This window comes from Eptatretus burgeri, chromosome 6, assembly GCF_056783735.1.
Source record: "Eptatretus burgeri isolate ZD-2024b chromosome 6, Ebu_testis_v1, whole genome shotgun sequence".
Taxonomy (NCBI): domain Eukaryota; kingdom Metazoa; phylum Chordata; class Myxini; order Myxiniformes; family Myxinidae; genus Eptatretus; species Eptatretus burgeri.
In genome coordinates this window covers 59,948,201-59,963,671 of record NC_140966.1, presented here as the reverse complement: position 1 = coordinate 59,963,671, position 15,471 = coordinate 59,948,201, and the positions used below count along the sequence as shown (strand labels likewise).

Below are 15,471 nucleotides of genomic sequence, written 5' to 3'. Positions count from 1 at the left end.
CTCTCTCTCTCTCTCTCTCTCTCTCTCTCTCTCTCTCTCTCTCTCTCTCTCTCTCTCTCTCTCATCTCTCTCTCTCTCTCTCTCTCTCTCTCTGCTCTCTCTCTCTCTCTCTCTCTCTCTCTCTCTCTCTCTCTCTCCCAGCTCTCTCTCTCTCTCTCTCTCTCTCTCTCTCTCTCTCTCTCTCTCTCTCTCTCTCTCTCTCTCACTCCCAGCTCTCTCTCACTCCCAGCTCTCTCTCTCTCTCTCTCTCTCTCTCTCTCTCTCTCTCTCTCTCTCTCTCCCAGCTCTCTCTCTCTCTCTCTCTCTCTCTCTCTCTCTCTCTCTCTCTCTCACTCCCAGCTCTCTCTCTCTCTCTCTCTCTCTCTCTCTCTCTCTCTCTCTCTCTCTCTCTCTCTCTCTCTCTCTCTCTCTCTCTCTCTCTCTCTCAGCTCTCTCTCTCTCTCTCTCTCTCTCTCTCAGCTCTCTCTCTCTCTCTCTCTCTCTCTCTCTCTCTCTCTCTCTCTCTCTCTCTCTCTCTCTCTCTCTCTCTCTCTCTCTCTCTCTCACTCCCAGCTCTCTCTCTCTCTCTCTCTCTCTCTCTCTCTCTCTCTCTCTCTCTCTCTCTCTCTCTCTCTCTCTCTCTCTCTCTCTCTCTCTCTCTCTCTCTCTCTCTCTCTCTCTCTCTCTCTCTCTCTCTCTCTCTCTCTCTCTCTCTCTCTCTCTCTCTCTCTCTCTCTCTCTCTCTCTCTCTCTCTCTCTCTCTCTCTCTCTCTCTCTCTCTCTCTCTCTCTCTCTCTCTCTCTCTCTCTCTCTCTCTCTCTCTCTCTCTCTCTCTCTCTCTCTCTCTCTCTCTCCCAGCTCTCTCTCTCTCTCACTCACTCTCTCTCTCACTCCCAGCTCTCTCTCTCTCTCACTCTCTCTCTCACTCCCAGCTCTCTCTCTCTCTCTCTCTCTCTCACTCCCAGCTCTCTCTCACTCCCAGCTCTCTCTCACTCCCAGCTCTCTCTCTCTCTCTCTCTCTCTCTCTCTCTCTCTCTCTCTCTCTCTCTCTCTCTCTCTCTCTCTCTCCCTCCTCTCTCTCTCTCGCTCTCTGTCTCTCTCACTCTCTCTCTCTCTCTCTCAGCTCTCTCTCTCTCTCTCAGCTCTCTCTCTCTCTCTCTCTCAGCTCTCTCTCTCTCTCTCTCAGCTCTCTCTCTCTCTCTCTCTCTCTCTCTCTCTCTCTCTCTCTCTCTCTCTCTCTCTCTCTCTCTCTCTCTCTCTCTCTCTCCCAGCTCTCTCTCTCTCTCTCTCTCTCTCTCTCTCTCCTGGTCTGCTGTTCCTTTTGTTATGTTGCGTCCTGAACCCTGATCCGTTCGGTGTTCCAGCTCTTCCATGAGCCTTGACTTTGTGTATTAAAAAAAACTGATGGAGGGAGAGACATAGCAATATGAGATATTGCGACTTCCCCCGAATATCTTGCTGACTCCAATTCGTTTAATGGAGATCGATGCGTGGTCGAACCCTGGTTTGGGGCTTATTTATGTGGATGTGATACTGTGTGCACCTGCACCGTACCTGCGCATAATAAGGCCACAACACCTTGACCTTGCAGTACCTGCGTGTGATACTGTGTGCACATACGGACACCGTTTGATCTTTGTACCAAGGTTATTGGTGTAAAAATCGAGATGAAAGCCTTCCGAGCCAGGTACGGATCTTAATCCGTGCTGGACTTACAGCGGTGGATCGATTTATCTACCCGGGGATGCTTTCAACTCAAGTTAACGTTTGGGAGGCGCCGTATCGAGGAGCACACCATCGCGTGAAAAAATAAATAAATAAATAAATAATTTCATCGACTGGACATCGACAGCGCTTTGTAAACATCCCAATAGGTATCTCGTTTAATATCGACAGGATAGAGTTCGCAAGGCTGTCGGACCACAACAGTAGGCTGCCTCTTTTGAGCAATCACGTGACATATTTCTTTAACGTCCACGACCTCAACTCGTGGTGGGGATCCCCATCCGAAGGCTCGGATTCCACTTCATGGGAGAACGAATGGACAGATCAGAGCCAGGACAACGAACGGACAGATGCATCACAACCGAGCCATCCTGAGCTAATGGATGGTCCGACTTACCCTGAACTTGTCTCCACACTGCAGGCTCTTGATTTGATAACTTTACACCCCGGTGGTGATCTACCTGTGTCTACCACCCGGCCTCCCATTGAGGTCTGGCGTTCAAGTACCAAACCGGTGATGAAGTAAGGAGAGCACGTTTGAAGGCTTGGCCAGTGTGTACATCATTTACGTCGATCTAAAGCTCATGGTGGAGATTGTACATCAATCACACGCAAGACAAATACATTGGTGGACTTCAGTGGACCTTCATTTTGGATCACAAGGATTTTGGTTTCGTGGACACAACGGACGTGTACGTCTCGTGTACGTGACGCTCCGAGCATCCTGAGCACGTCGGCTCGGAATCCGAGGCTCGGATGGGGATGCTCAACCAGGACAACCCTCGTTCGACGAGAAAATACAATTCAAATCGAAGAAGTTTTTCCCCAATTCACCAGCACTTCCATTTCGGTGAAACGATAACGAATGTGGATCTTTACTGATCCCGCACTGCAGCGCAACGGAAGCTGGATAGCCGGCTTAACAGCCACCGGCTCTCCTGGAATGGACGACGGCGTACCGGCGTCCACCTCGATCGGTTTGGGAGAGAATCCCGAGCGGGTGAAGCGTGTGTAGGTATACCGATCGCTCGGAGCCTCGGACAGGTGCACGTACATGCGGCAGCTTTTGATATCAGGATTACCAAAGGTTTGGGCCAATCAGAACGTGCGAAGAACAAAGGGAGAGCGCGCGCGCGCGCGCGCACTGCGGCTCGAGACGCAAACAATTAGGGGACAATGGGACGCAGCGCGCGCCAACCAACACAATAACAAGGGAACCAAACAAACGGCTCGTGCTGGTGGGTGGCATCGCACGGACAATGCGTGGGGGGCGGGGGGCGCGAGGGGAGGGGATGGCAGCAAGGAAGGTAAATGTCATGGAAATGCCGCCCTGCCGGCCGCGCCATTGTGAGCACCTTAGCCAATTAGCCTTGCAAATCGCGCCGACCTTGATTGATGCAGCCGGCGCTTTATGGGGACGCGCCCCTACAAAGCGGGGTCAGCAAACTTTGTAAAGGAGGTCAGAACAATTTCTGAAACTATTTCCAAAGCGGCGAAAACACGCGGACACGGAGCTCGAACACACAACGCCGTCCACATACAGTACACATCTCCATGGGGTCGCTCTCCGGGTCCACCTTCTGAAAGGTGTGCTCGAAACATTATTAATTAATTTGGGGGGGGGGGCACGCTTTTGACGCAATGTCTCCGTGGGTGTTTCGGACGACGATTCAAATGGATCGGGAGACGCGGCAAAGCATTGGGATGCGAAAACAAACAAAACAAAACACCCCGAATGTCACCACCAGCACCAGCAGCACCAGCAGCACCACCAGCACCACCAGCACAAGCTCAAATGTTGGTTCGAATGAGAATGAGAGAATCTTCAGGATGAGGAATTGAGGGTGGGGATGGGGATGGGGCAGCAGGATGGGAAAGGGAGCAATGCCATGGGTTGTACCCTCGTCTCCAACCCCCACGGACCACCCACGTCGATCCGAGAGACCGAACACCTGCGGACGAAGTTGAAGACTGTTTGTATGCAGAAGTACGTACCACGCACCGACGGAACATGATCGATAAATCAGTGGCCTAATATGTCAACGATTTACGAAAACATCATTTTTCAACCGAGACGTTTTTACGACATTTTAATAAAACGTAAAACAAGTAGAGGGGACATTTAAAGTCCACCACCCCCAAACCAAATAAATTAATTAATTCTCCAGCGTGCGACATTGCCGAGGCGCCTTCGATCGAGCACGTGGAGACGGAATTGGGAGGGAGCGGTGTACAAAAATTGATTGCTTCATTGATCAATTGCGTCATTAAAATAAATAAATAATGATCATAAAAAATAATTGATTTCTCACTCAATTGGCTAATGGCACACCTGAACCACCGCCGCCGTTTCATGGGAATCTGTAACTTTTTGAAAATTCAGTAATTCATCAAAGAAATGAATAATTAATCCATTAATCAATGGATCACGAGTTCACCTTAGTGTCCAAACATCAGCTTCTGAGTTCAAAAGGTGCCTGAGATATTGGCCAGATGAGAAAGAAAATAAATAAGGAATTAAGAAATTGATAACAATTAAATAATTAATCAATTAACTGATTAATCAAGCAAATATTTTAAATCCCTTTTTTTTCTTTTTCTATTTTTTTGCCAAAGCACATCTTCACTTTTGTCCCCAAATTTCAGCTTCCGAGCTCAAAGGATGGCTGAGATATTGCCCGGACAAGGAAGAAAGAAAACAAACGGAGTAAAAACTGAGTACTCCCTTCCTTTGTCGCACGGCGATGACGTCATGCATCACCTGGATGTGGAATTGCGAAGGAGCGGTGTGCAACAGGTGAACAGGGAAGGGCCATTTGGACCATCATGCCTGTGCTTTATCAACACTACATGTCATCTATCCAATGTGTCGCTTTATTTTTTTAGCTTATCTGGAATTGGAATTCCAGATAAGATATTGTCATCGTGCACCGTCTCTCTGTCCATCCAGACATTCGTCCGTCTCCTATTATATTTATATTTCATTGATCAATATATTTCAACTTCTCCGGCCAAACTGCTAGGCCGATCTGGCTGAAATTTGGCAGCAAGGTTCCTCTACTGACTCGTAACAGGAATGGCAAAGCTCGTTCCAGTCACGTGACTTTAGGTCGGTCAAATGGCGGACTTAGTAAATTTCTTCAGAAATATTCTCCAGACAGAGCAGTCAATGCGACCAAATTTGGGTTACAACATTAGTCCAGGTTGGGATGTCAAATTTTGGAGGTCATGCCGATCACATGACTGGAATTGTCAAAATGGCCGACTTCGTCAATGTTTCGGAAAATCACGTAAGTTCCTTCAAAAATATTCTCCAGACCCACCAGTCAGAATGCAACTAAATTTGGGTTACAACATTCGGACAGGGTCCTGATGTGATCGACATGGCCTCCATCATTTAACATGACCGGAAGTTTGTCAAATTGGCAGTCACATAAATTCCTTCAAAAATCTTCGTCTCCAGACCCATCAGTAAGAATGCTACCAAATTTGGGTTACCACATTAAGCCATGACGGAGACGAGCTACAGGTCCAGTGGTCATATTTTTTTATTGCCATTGTTATATATTTTTGAGGTAGGGGTGAAAAAGGTTGGGGGGTAAGGCATGGACAAACACCGACAGCACATTCACTTTATGACGAGACCCTCTCACAGACATCACTAAGCGATCACCAGTTCCACTGATATCTGTGTACCTCTCTATCCCGTACATACCTATCTAACTCCAGTTTAAACCTATCTACTGTTTCTGCGACCACTCACTAGTCACTATACCTTTCAAGGGACACCATTCCATGCATTAACTACTATCTGGACTGAAAGACCCCTGCCTTAATGGCATCCTAACTCCTGCTGAGAAACACACACATTATTCTTTGTATGTATATAAATAATACTCAGATTAGTGAATACAGAAAATGTGGTTTTGAATCAAAATTACAGGACACAACAATTGCAGCACACGATGTTAAGACTGGACATTCTGAGATTAAACAACCAGGTTCCAAGATTCAATCTCATTCTGAGATTCTGAGATTTGAACAAATTCTGAGATTCAATCTCATTCTTCGCTCCAGGTCTTCAAGACAGCCATTCACCACCATCTCAGATCATCCCCCATCTAATACCATGATCTTTTATACCCCGGTTAACCCTCCCCAAGCAACCTCTTTCCAAGTTCCCAGTGTTTCCTTCTTGAGTGTTTGCAACTGTATCCAATATCCATCTTGTCCACCCCATGTATCCTCTCCTAATCCTCATTCCTCCTCTCACCCATTATTTGTTCAACTCTCCCTCACTTTTGTCCCTCAAACCTGCTGTTGGTGTGTGTTTCCCCCTCTCTTTTTGCATTCCTTTTGTTCTGCTACATCCTTAACCCTTCAATGTTCCAGCTCTTCCATGAGCCTCGACTTTGGATCCAAAAATACCTCACGTTACTCTCAAGCTGGCCCCGAGTCCAATCACATTGCATTCTGATAAAGAACTCCTCTGTGCATAATATTACCTCCTCTACTGAAGGTAGAGGTTTTGTTTTCACTGAGGTTTTGTTTTCACCCCTGCTTGTTTGTTTGTCTGTGAGCAGGATATCTCTAAAAGTTGTTGACAGATTCAAATGAAATTTGGTGGACAGTTTGAGTGGGTGACAAGGACGAAATGATTCGATTTTGGTGGAGATCCAAATCCATATCCGGATACGAGAAGTTTAACATTTTAAAAGTCATTTTTCACCATTGAAGAGAGAGGACAAAAAACGATGTATGTAGCACGATATCACAAAAATGTTGTGGACGAGTTATGACAAAACTTGGTGGATGAGTCGGTTAGATGACAATAATAAGCCGATTAAATTTTAGTTCAGGTCCAGATTCAGATCTGGCCTATCGATGGGATACAAAACATAAAAACTGTTCAGCCTGGTGGAGGTATGTGCTCTACCGAGTGCTGGTTCTTGTCTTACATTATCAATGCCCTTCATCATCTTAAACATCTCCATCATATCCCATCATAATCGCCTCCTTTGTAATGTATAAGCTCCTGACCCCTTCAGCCGCTCCTCATATCGTAGTCTCGCTAGCCCTGAAATCACTCTAGTAGTCCTATGCAGAACCCTCTCTATGGCAGCCATATCCTTCCTCAGATGTGGTGACCAAAAACAATATTCCAGAAGAACAACGTAGAACTGACTAGTGGGACACATCTCGGGAATGAATGAGCAGAAGGGAAAGAGGGGGAGAAACACTGAAACTAACAAGTAAGATGGTTGCGTTTGGAAAGGTTAATGGGGGTAATAAAGATAATAGGTCAAATTGAAGAGGGCAAGAGATGTGGCAGAGCACTGCTTACTTGCAGCCTTGGAGGGAAGAGTGAGACAGAACAGCCTCAGGAAGATGGTTCCATAGACAGGAGAAGTGAGGAAGAAATGAGTTGAGGTGGGCAGTCAGCCTGGATTTTGGAATTTTAACCAGAAGGGGTTTACTTGAAGAACTCTTGCATCCTGCAGTTGTTGGAGAGGTTTAGAGGACTGAGAGAGCAGAGGAAGGAAGTTGGAGAGTCAAGGCTATTAAATAGAGAGACCACTGATCTGCCTGCAATGTGAATGCCATAAGCATTGTGGTTCGGTCTCATCATGAGAGATTCCAATAATTTTGAGAGCTTTAGATTCCACAGAATCCAGAAGAGATAGATGTGATGCTGTGATGCTAACCTGTAGTGGAGAGAAATGCTTTATTGAGCTACAGACAACAGCCTTGTAGATTGTGAGTAACTTTGATTTTTCAAAAAAAGACTTGCATCTCTCGAGAATTCCTAGTCTGCAGCTAGCTTTCGTGGCCAGCTTTGCTATGTGGTTGACCCAGCAAAGGTCCTGCCTGATAGTGATGTCAAGAGGTCCAAGAGAGTGAATTTCTTCCAGTGGGTGACCAAGGAAATAGATTGGTGGATTGATTTGACGATCATTCCGGAGTGAGAGGGTGAGACTGTGAGATGTTGCAGGATTGAAGGACATGTTCCATTTATCATACCAGCAGAGAGAGAGAGAGAGAGAGAGAGAGAGAGAGAGAGAGAGAGAGAGAGAGAGAGAGAGAGAGAGAGAGAGAGAGAGAGAGAGAGAGAGAGAGAGAGAGAGAGAGAGAGAGAGAGAAAGAGAGAAAGAGATGCAGCTGCAGTCTGCCGAGCAGAGAGATGGGGGTATTGTTCAACACAATGTGGAGGACACAAGATTTGGAGACAAAGACAGTTTAGACATTCTTCCTTATCTCGGGCATTGGGTACAGTAACACCATTTGAGGCGAGTTGCGGGATGGAGGGGAACCTAAACCATAGATGGACTTGACAAGGCACCAGCACGGCTTTGAGGAAGGAGAATAGGTAGAAAGTTCGGCCTCGGATTTGTAATACAAGTACATCTGCTTCCTGTGGGTTCAAACGGACCACATACCTACAGGTTTAAATGCACAGCTACCTTTTGCACTTCATTGGGATCATCGAATAGTATTTGCTCATTCTCGAGGTGGATTTGGAGTATCTCAACTCAGAGAAAAAAACCCTGAAACTGTTAGGAATAGGGTTATGCATCAAATAAAGGTTACAATTGGGCCGTAAGCGTGTCGGGGGCTACATCGGACTTGCTGAAGACCTTTATTCGCTAAAGATCATTGTTGCCTAGCTGGTGGCCTACCTCGAAGCCGAGCAAGTTGGGTCGGCTTGAGTCCGTTTGTCTGTGGGGGGCATGAGAAGAATATAATGCCTCAAGAACGTTGGGTTTCCTCCCTTTCAGTTTCGTGTTAAACAGCAGTAGCGACTGTTTAAAAATGCAATCACACGTGTTTGTAGTTAATAATCGTTTTTACTTCTAGCAGGACGAAGCGTGCCGCACGAAATGCCGCGATAAGTTACTTATACAAATTGACACGGTGTTTGAACAAAGTGGAAAACCCCCTTGAGGAGGGGGGCAAATTAAGTTGCTACAACCTCAGTCATGCGACCTTTAATCCCCTGTCAAGTTTGGTTGAGATTAGATAAGTAATGTGTCGTGGTCAGACACCAAATTGCGTATTTTAGTGTGATGATGTTTTCTTGCTTGCCTCAGGATGCATGCACTTACTGAAGGTGGGTGGGTGAAAGGGAACGAACAAACGGTACTGGGAGTCGGGTTAGCTTTCCATGCTGAGAAAGCAAGCTGCTTGACTGCAACTGCCTCCCCATAGGATTCGTCCTCCTATTTCCCCATTTTTTTTTTACAGTCTACAAGTCTTGTAGTGGAGCTGCCACACACACATCTCACACATATGGACACATAGACGAATACATGACACACAACACAAGACTGTTACACAAAACAAACACAGCCACTGAGTTTGGGGGAGTGCCGTCACTTCCCGGGGGATTCTGGGTACCAGGAATGTCACAACAATGGTGCCGTCTTTCTCACCACACTCAGCAGGGCATTACCTAAGGTTTCTCCGCATGGTTGCCAACTTCTGGGGATTGTTCATGCTATTATCTTTGTAAATGCTGAACGTCAAGCACGGAAGCAGCACATATCCTTGGTGTCCTTGGTGTGACCCGGCTTGAGTTTGAACCACTGACCTCCCAGATTCTGAGTGGACTCTCTATTACCATTACACCACTGATCGCCCCATCTTATATTACATCTTTTATACTTTGGATAAAGTGAGAGTAATCTTCCAGTATGGTTTAACTTTATGATTAATCTGGGTTAGTTCAAAAACAAGTAAAAATAATACTGAATCCCAATATTTTTAGATCTTCAGTGAAGGACAATAAGAGACTAGATATCTGTGATCACAAAGCGATCGCCAAGGGTAAGCTTCCCCCAGCCAGGAGATAAATCATCTATGACTTAACCTTGACCCGTAATCCAATGATGGCCATATTTTTTTTGGACTGCCATGTGACCTTGATCTTTAACATTTAGGGATAGACTGGAAATTAAGAAAATGTGTAAGAAAATGTCTTCCCATCTACAATATATCCATGTAACTCAACATCATGAAAATTATTCAAGTTATGATTTTAAAAAAAGGTGTTTTTGTTAATTACATCACAGTCGGAAAAAAGTAGGTCAAGGACACTAATCAAATATCAGGTGCACAACTTCAATGCAGGTTCACTGTTACGATGCAAGAACATATTGGAAAACCAAGCCGTCTTTGAGATTCTGCATTAGCAAAATTGAGCGATGACAAAAAATGTGTAATATTGTTCAGACAGCTATTTGACCTATTCCTTGAACCCGGAGGGGTATGAAGTAACTTATGCATAAATGGAACTTGGTCTCGTCTATTGAGAGAGGGCAATTCCGTTCCGATCGAACAACCCTTCGTCGAGTCATGGTGAAAAATGTGATAAAGTTTATAATTGGGTCATGACCTTAAAATTAGGTCAAGGTCAAATAAATTACACCAGCCCCGATAACCTTTTATTCCCATTATCGATGCAAAATTTAATTCCAAAAGTCCCAGCCGGCTCTGAGATGCAGCTCGGAAATGTGCATGACGAGATTTTAAAACAAAATAATTTTCCAGATGGTGGTTTAATTCTCGTTGGGGGTCTAAGAAACTCTGCGGTAGTATGAAAAATTTGGGGCATTAATTGTACAAACAAACCCTACAACAGCAAAATCAACCCCAATCAGATAACAAGAGGAGGAGCCATTAGATGAGACGGAAAACTTTAACGGCATATCGCAAACAATTTATAGAACTGAAATGGATCTGGGCTGCGCACACAACAAGAAGGATGGGCAACCAATGGGCTTGAAGAATTACTAACGGGTACCTATAGATTATCAAACGGAAGACCAAGAAGGAACCCGAATAAGAGCAAAAATGGAGTCATCAGAAGGAACCTGTACAAGATTCGGGTTTCAGCCGCTACTCCACAACCATAAAACCCATCCAGGCACAGCCAAGCGAGACTTACAGAAACTTTTCTGCAATAATTCACTTCTCCATAGACAGGTAGTTAAAGAAAGAGAAATAAAGAGTGAAAGAGATAAAAGAAAAGGAAAAGCAAAAATTCGAATGAATAAAGAGAAATGTGAAAAAGTAGAAAAAGTGTGAAAGGAACAACGAACAAAGATGTCAGGAAGAACCCGGACAGACAGGTTTCAGCAGCTACTTCCCAGGCTCCAGCGGAGCAGCAGATACAAGCTCTTGTAGAAGAAGCTGAAAGAAGTGGAGGAAGACCAAATATTATCGACGGAGAGCCGAAGTTGAAATATCCACTGGAGTAGGCAAAACAATGTGCCAGAAATTGAGAGAGAAGGAAAGAATAAAATTCTGGAAAGACACCTCGGTCGTGCAGTGGACTGCGGAAAGTTGTGTCCCTATTTGCGTCAGAACTGTAAGGGGTATCTATTTGTTGCATACGCACCTGGGATTAAATAGAGAAAATTAAAATTGAGAAATGGGAGAGGAAGAAATATGGGGCCATTCAAAAATTCCGACATTCTCCTATCCCCCTGTAAAGCTCCGTAACGCTTCATCCTGCACCCGACATGACGTAACACTTGATGAACACACCTCCTCCCTCCTCCCCATAGTTCATACCTTAACCCCGGGATGCTATTTATCCCATTCTTTTTTTCAGTTACGATGAACGACATTAAAAAAAGTAAAGGTGGTACAAAGTACAGTCAATAAGACCAGGCAGCAGTCGGAATCCCTGTAATGACGTCATCGGAGTAATCGCTCGGAGTGATGTAATCATTTCTAAATATGTTCAATTACTTTCATTTGCAAATGAGATTAAGTGTGTGTGGAAAAAGCATTGATGGAGTTTCAATAAGGGTATAGAAAACAAGACAAAACAACAAAAAAAAAGTTGATCGGTTCATTGTGAAGAAGATGATCAGTGCTAAATTGAAACTTGGTCTTGGAAATTCAAAAAACTTATAGGCTCTAATGATGTTATTAAGACTGAAGAGCAATTAGCTGATGAATTACATAAACCAATATTCACAAAGTTTTAGAGAAGGAAAGTTTATTCCAAGGAAGTTGATTATATCTGGTCTGCTGATTTGATTGAACTCAATAATGATAAGGGGTACAAGTATGCTTTAACCGTTATTGATTTGAGGAGTAGATATGCGTGGGTTGTCCCTTTAAAAAACAAAACAGGTAATACTCTTATGTTAGCTTTTCAACAGATATTTAATAAAAGTAAGAGAAAACCTAAAAAATTGTGGACTGATGAGGGTAGAGAGTTTTATAACAAGACATTTATGAATTTTCTAAAAAATAACAGTATTACATTATACAGTACCTTTAATGAAGGGAAGGCAGTTGTTGTTGAACGTTTTAATCGTACCTTAAAAGAGAGACTGTATAAAAAATTCACACAACTCGGTTCACAACAATGGTCATCTTTTATTCAGGATATTGTGGATAAGTATAATGACACGATTCACACGTCAACAAATATGAAACCATCAGAAACATTTACAAAATTAAAATATGAAAAAGAGATTAATGTCAGAAAACCTAAGTTCAAAGTTGGTGATATCGTAAGAATATATAGGTGGAAATCTCATTTTGAAAAAGGTTTTACTGAACGATGGACGAAAGAACTTTTTAAAATTGTTGATGTAATAGATACGGTTCCTTGGACTTATAAAATATATGATTTGCAAGGGGAAGAGATTTTAGGTTCATTTTATTCACAGGGTATTACAAAAGACAAAGATAAATTGAAATTTTTTGACTCCGCCCCTTTTTGACTCCACCCACACAAACCCCACACAAACCCCACACAAACCCCACACAAGCTCCACACAAGCTCCACACAAAAACTCCACACAAGCTCCACACACACAAACCCCACACAAGCTCCACCCATATTCATCATATTCACATAATTAGTGATTAGTTAATTAGTTCCCCACACACACAACATGTTTATTTAATTAAAAAATTATCCACCCATCCACACAAGCTCCACTCATCCACCCATCCACCCATCTCTCCACCCATCCATTTATCCACACAAACCTCATCCACATAAGCCTCATCCACATTCACCCCTCCCACATAAGCTCCACCCACATAAACCCCTGCCCACATAAACCCTGCCCACATAAACCCCTCCCACATAAGCCCTGCCTACACAAGCTCCACACAAAAACTCCACACACATAAACCCTGTCCACATAAACCCCTCCCACACAAGCTCCACCCACATAAACCCTGTCCACATAAACCCCTCCCACACAAGCTCCACCCACATAAACCCTGTCCACATAAACCCCTCCCACACAAGCTCCACCCACATAAACCCCTCCCACCGAAGCCCCGCCCACACAAGCCCCACCCACACAAGCCCCACCCACACACACACCCCTCCCACCGAAGCCCCACCCACACAAGCCCCACCCCTCATCCCCCCTGTGCGCCCCCCACCTTTGACCCACCACCTCCCTCATCCCACCCCCACCCTTCCCCACACACACACATGGGGAGGGGAGGGATGGGATGAGGGGGTGATGGGCCATTGGGGGAGCGCACCTACCCCCCTTGATCCTCTTCTTGAAATTCAGAATCAAGTAATTGTAAACAAAACAAATATAATTTATTAATATTGAAAATATTAAATATTCATTTGCGAGAATGTATAATCTTTCCCAGCAATCTTCTTCAGATGTCTTGTGATTTCGAAACTCAGACACCATATTCTGTTTTGAAACAAAAAGTGGATAATAATTAGGTTTTATAAAGATAATTATATGGTAATATGAGTAAGCCTCGTTGACCACTGAATTAACACACCAGGAGCCTGTCATCCTTTCAAGGTCAATAAAATGAATTCCAGTGTACTGACAAAACCGCGTCCAAACTAATGATGCAACCAACATAAGACGACATTCTAAAGAGAGAGTGATATTAATAATAATTCAGAAACATTTACCTCCAGAAAATCATGTGTTGTACAAGATTGCTTCAACAGCTGATGTTGTGTGATAGTGCTGAAAAAAATAAAATAATAAGTCAAGGGTATAGATGAAGAGACAGACAGAGAGAGATACAGACAGGGAAAGCAACACACACACACACACACACACACACACACACACACACACACACACACACACACACACACACACACACACACGTGTCTCACCATTGGTTTAATTCATTCGAGATCAGAAACCGTGATAAGACTTCGTACCAGTCATTATAAATCATTGACCTCTTCAATAAGAGCAGAGAGAGGTAGGTAGAAAGACAGACAGAGAGAGACACACACACACACACACACACACACACACGTGTCTCACCATTGGTTTAATTCCTTCGAGATCAGAGGACGTGATAAGACTTCGTACCACTCATTATATAAATGTCTTTCAATTCTCTTCTAAAATCATTGATCTCTTCAATAAGAGTATTCATTTCATGCACCTCATCGTGATATGTAAACTCCACTTCTTCCAATGACCTGTCAGGGAAAAAAAAATATATATATATATATATCAGAATTATCATGATTTAATTTAAAATCGATTGCTTCATCGTTCAAAGAGAAAACCATACACAAACTTACCAACTCTGTAGTGAGCTGTTGTCTTCATCGGAAGAAAGATCGCTCATGTCTCAGTTGTAAAAATGAAAATCCCGTCTGGCAGAAACTTTGTCTGGTGAATCACTTATAAAGCAACGAAGAGGAAATTACCTAAGCATTGGGTGCGGCCACAGGAAATGACAGCTTGGAAAATAACTGGGCGATTGTATGAATCATTTACAAAACATACTTAAAATGGTTTTGATTCAAATGTTTTCAGTTTGTGTTCTGAGATAAAATATAAACACGAGACCTTGTCTCACAGAATAGTTCCTGTTTTTTCACAGCATGACTGTCTAAAACCACTTCCTCATTCACACAGCACGACCGTGTCAAAAAACACTTCCTCATTTTCACGGCATGAACTGAAAACATTTGAAACAATTTACTATAATCTCAAAATGATATGTGGCTCAGGAGGTGGTCAAACAAGAGCATTAAGAGAAGTTTATCATTTCGTAATGGCACAAAAGGGGTATCTTAAAAAATATAAAGATTCAAATGTTTTGTTTTTCAATATTTTAGATGGGGATTATTGTGCAAAGAAAATTAAACTATTGAAGGAATTTGAGAATGAACAAATCTTTATAGGTTCAATGAGTGAGCTGTTCAACCTCCAGTTTAAAAGGGGAGACAAATAAATATACCTTGGGATAGCCTGGTTATATATATATATATATATATATATATATATATATATATATATATATATATATATATATATATATATATATATATATATATATATATATATATATATATATATATATATATATATATATATATATATATATATATAAATATATATATAAATATATATATATATACAAAGCCTGGTGTTGGCTTAGTGGTTAGGGTGGCGGCTTGGGATCCCAGTGTCCTGAGTTCAAGCCCCGTTGCCTGCTGAATTAACACCAGGGGGTTGACTCAGCCTGTCATCCTTCTGAGGTCTGCGAAATGAGTACCAGTGTACTGGTCCCGGTGTATACCCCGGTTAGAATAGGTGTACCATATCCCTGTGTGTCGTAAGAGGCGACCAGGGTTGGCGTCAGGAAGGGCATCCGACCATAAAACATTGCCTCACAAAAAGCCAAACCCCTGCACAGCAGGGAAAAACGGATAAAAAGGGGGTTTATTTTTAGGGGAAAAAAAGGGAATCGCTGAAAATCCCCCATTCATTTACATGG

The 15,471-nt window shown here is 43.4% G+C and overlaps 1 long non-coding RNA gene across 1 annotated transcript; it reads right to left on the bottom strand.

Annotated features, from left to right (window-relative positions):
* Window positions 1-13,185: 13,185 nt before the first annotated feature.
* Window positions 13,186-14,921, bottom strand: LOC147024894 (uncharacterized). The gene is made up of 4 exons (XR_015058843.1): window positions 14,267-14,921; window positions 14,001-14,161; window positions 13,631-13,688; window positions 13,186-13,397 (listed from the first exon to the last, which is right to left on the bottom strand). It is a non-coding gene; the product is annotated as an uncharacterized LOC147024894 (long non-coding RNA).
* Between the last annotated feature and the right edge of the window lie 550 nt (window positions 14,922-15,471).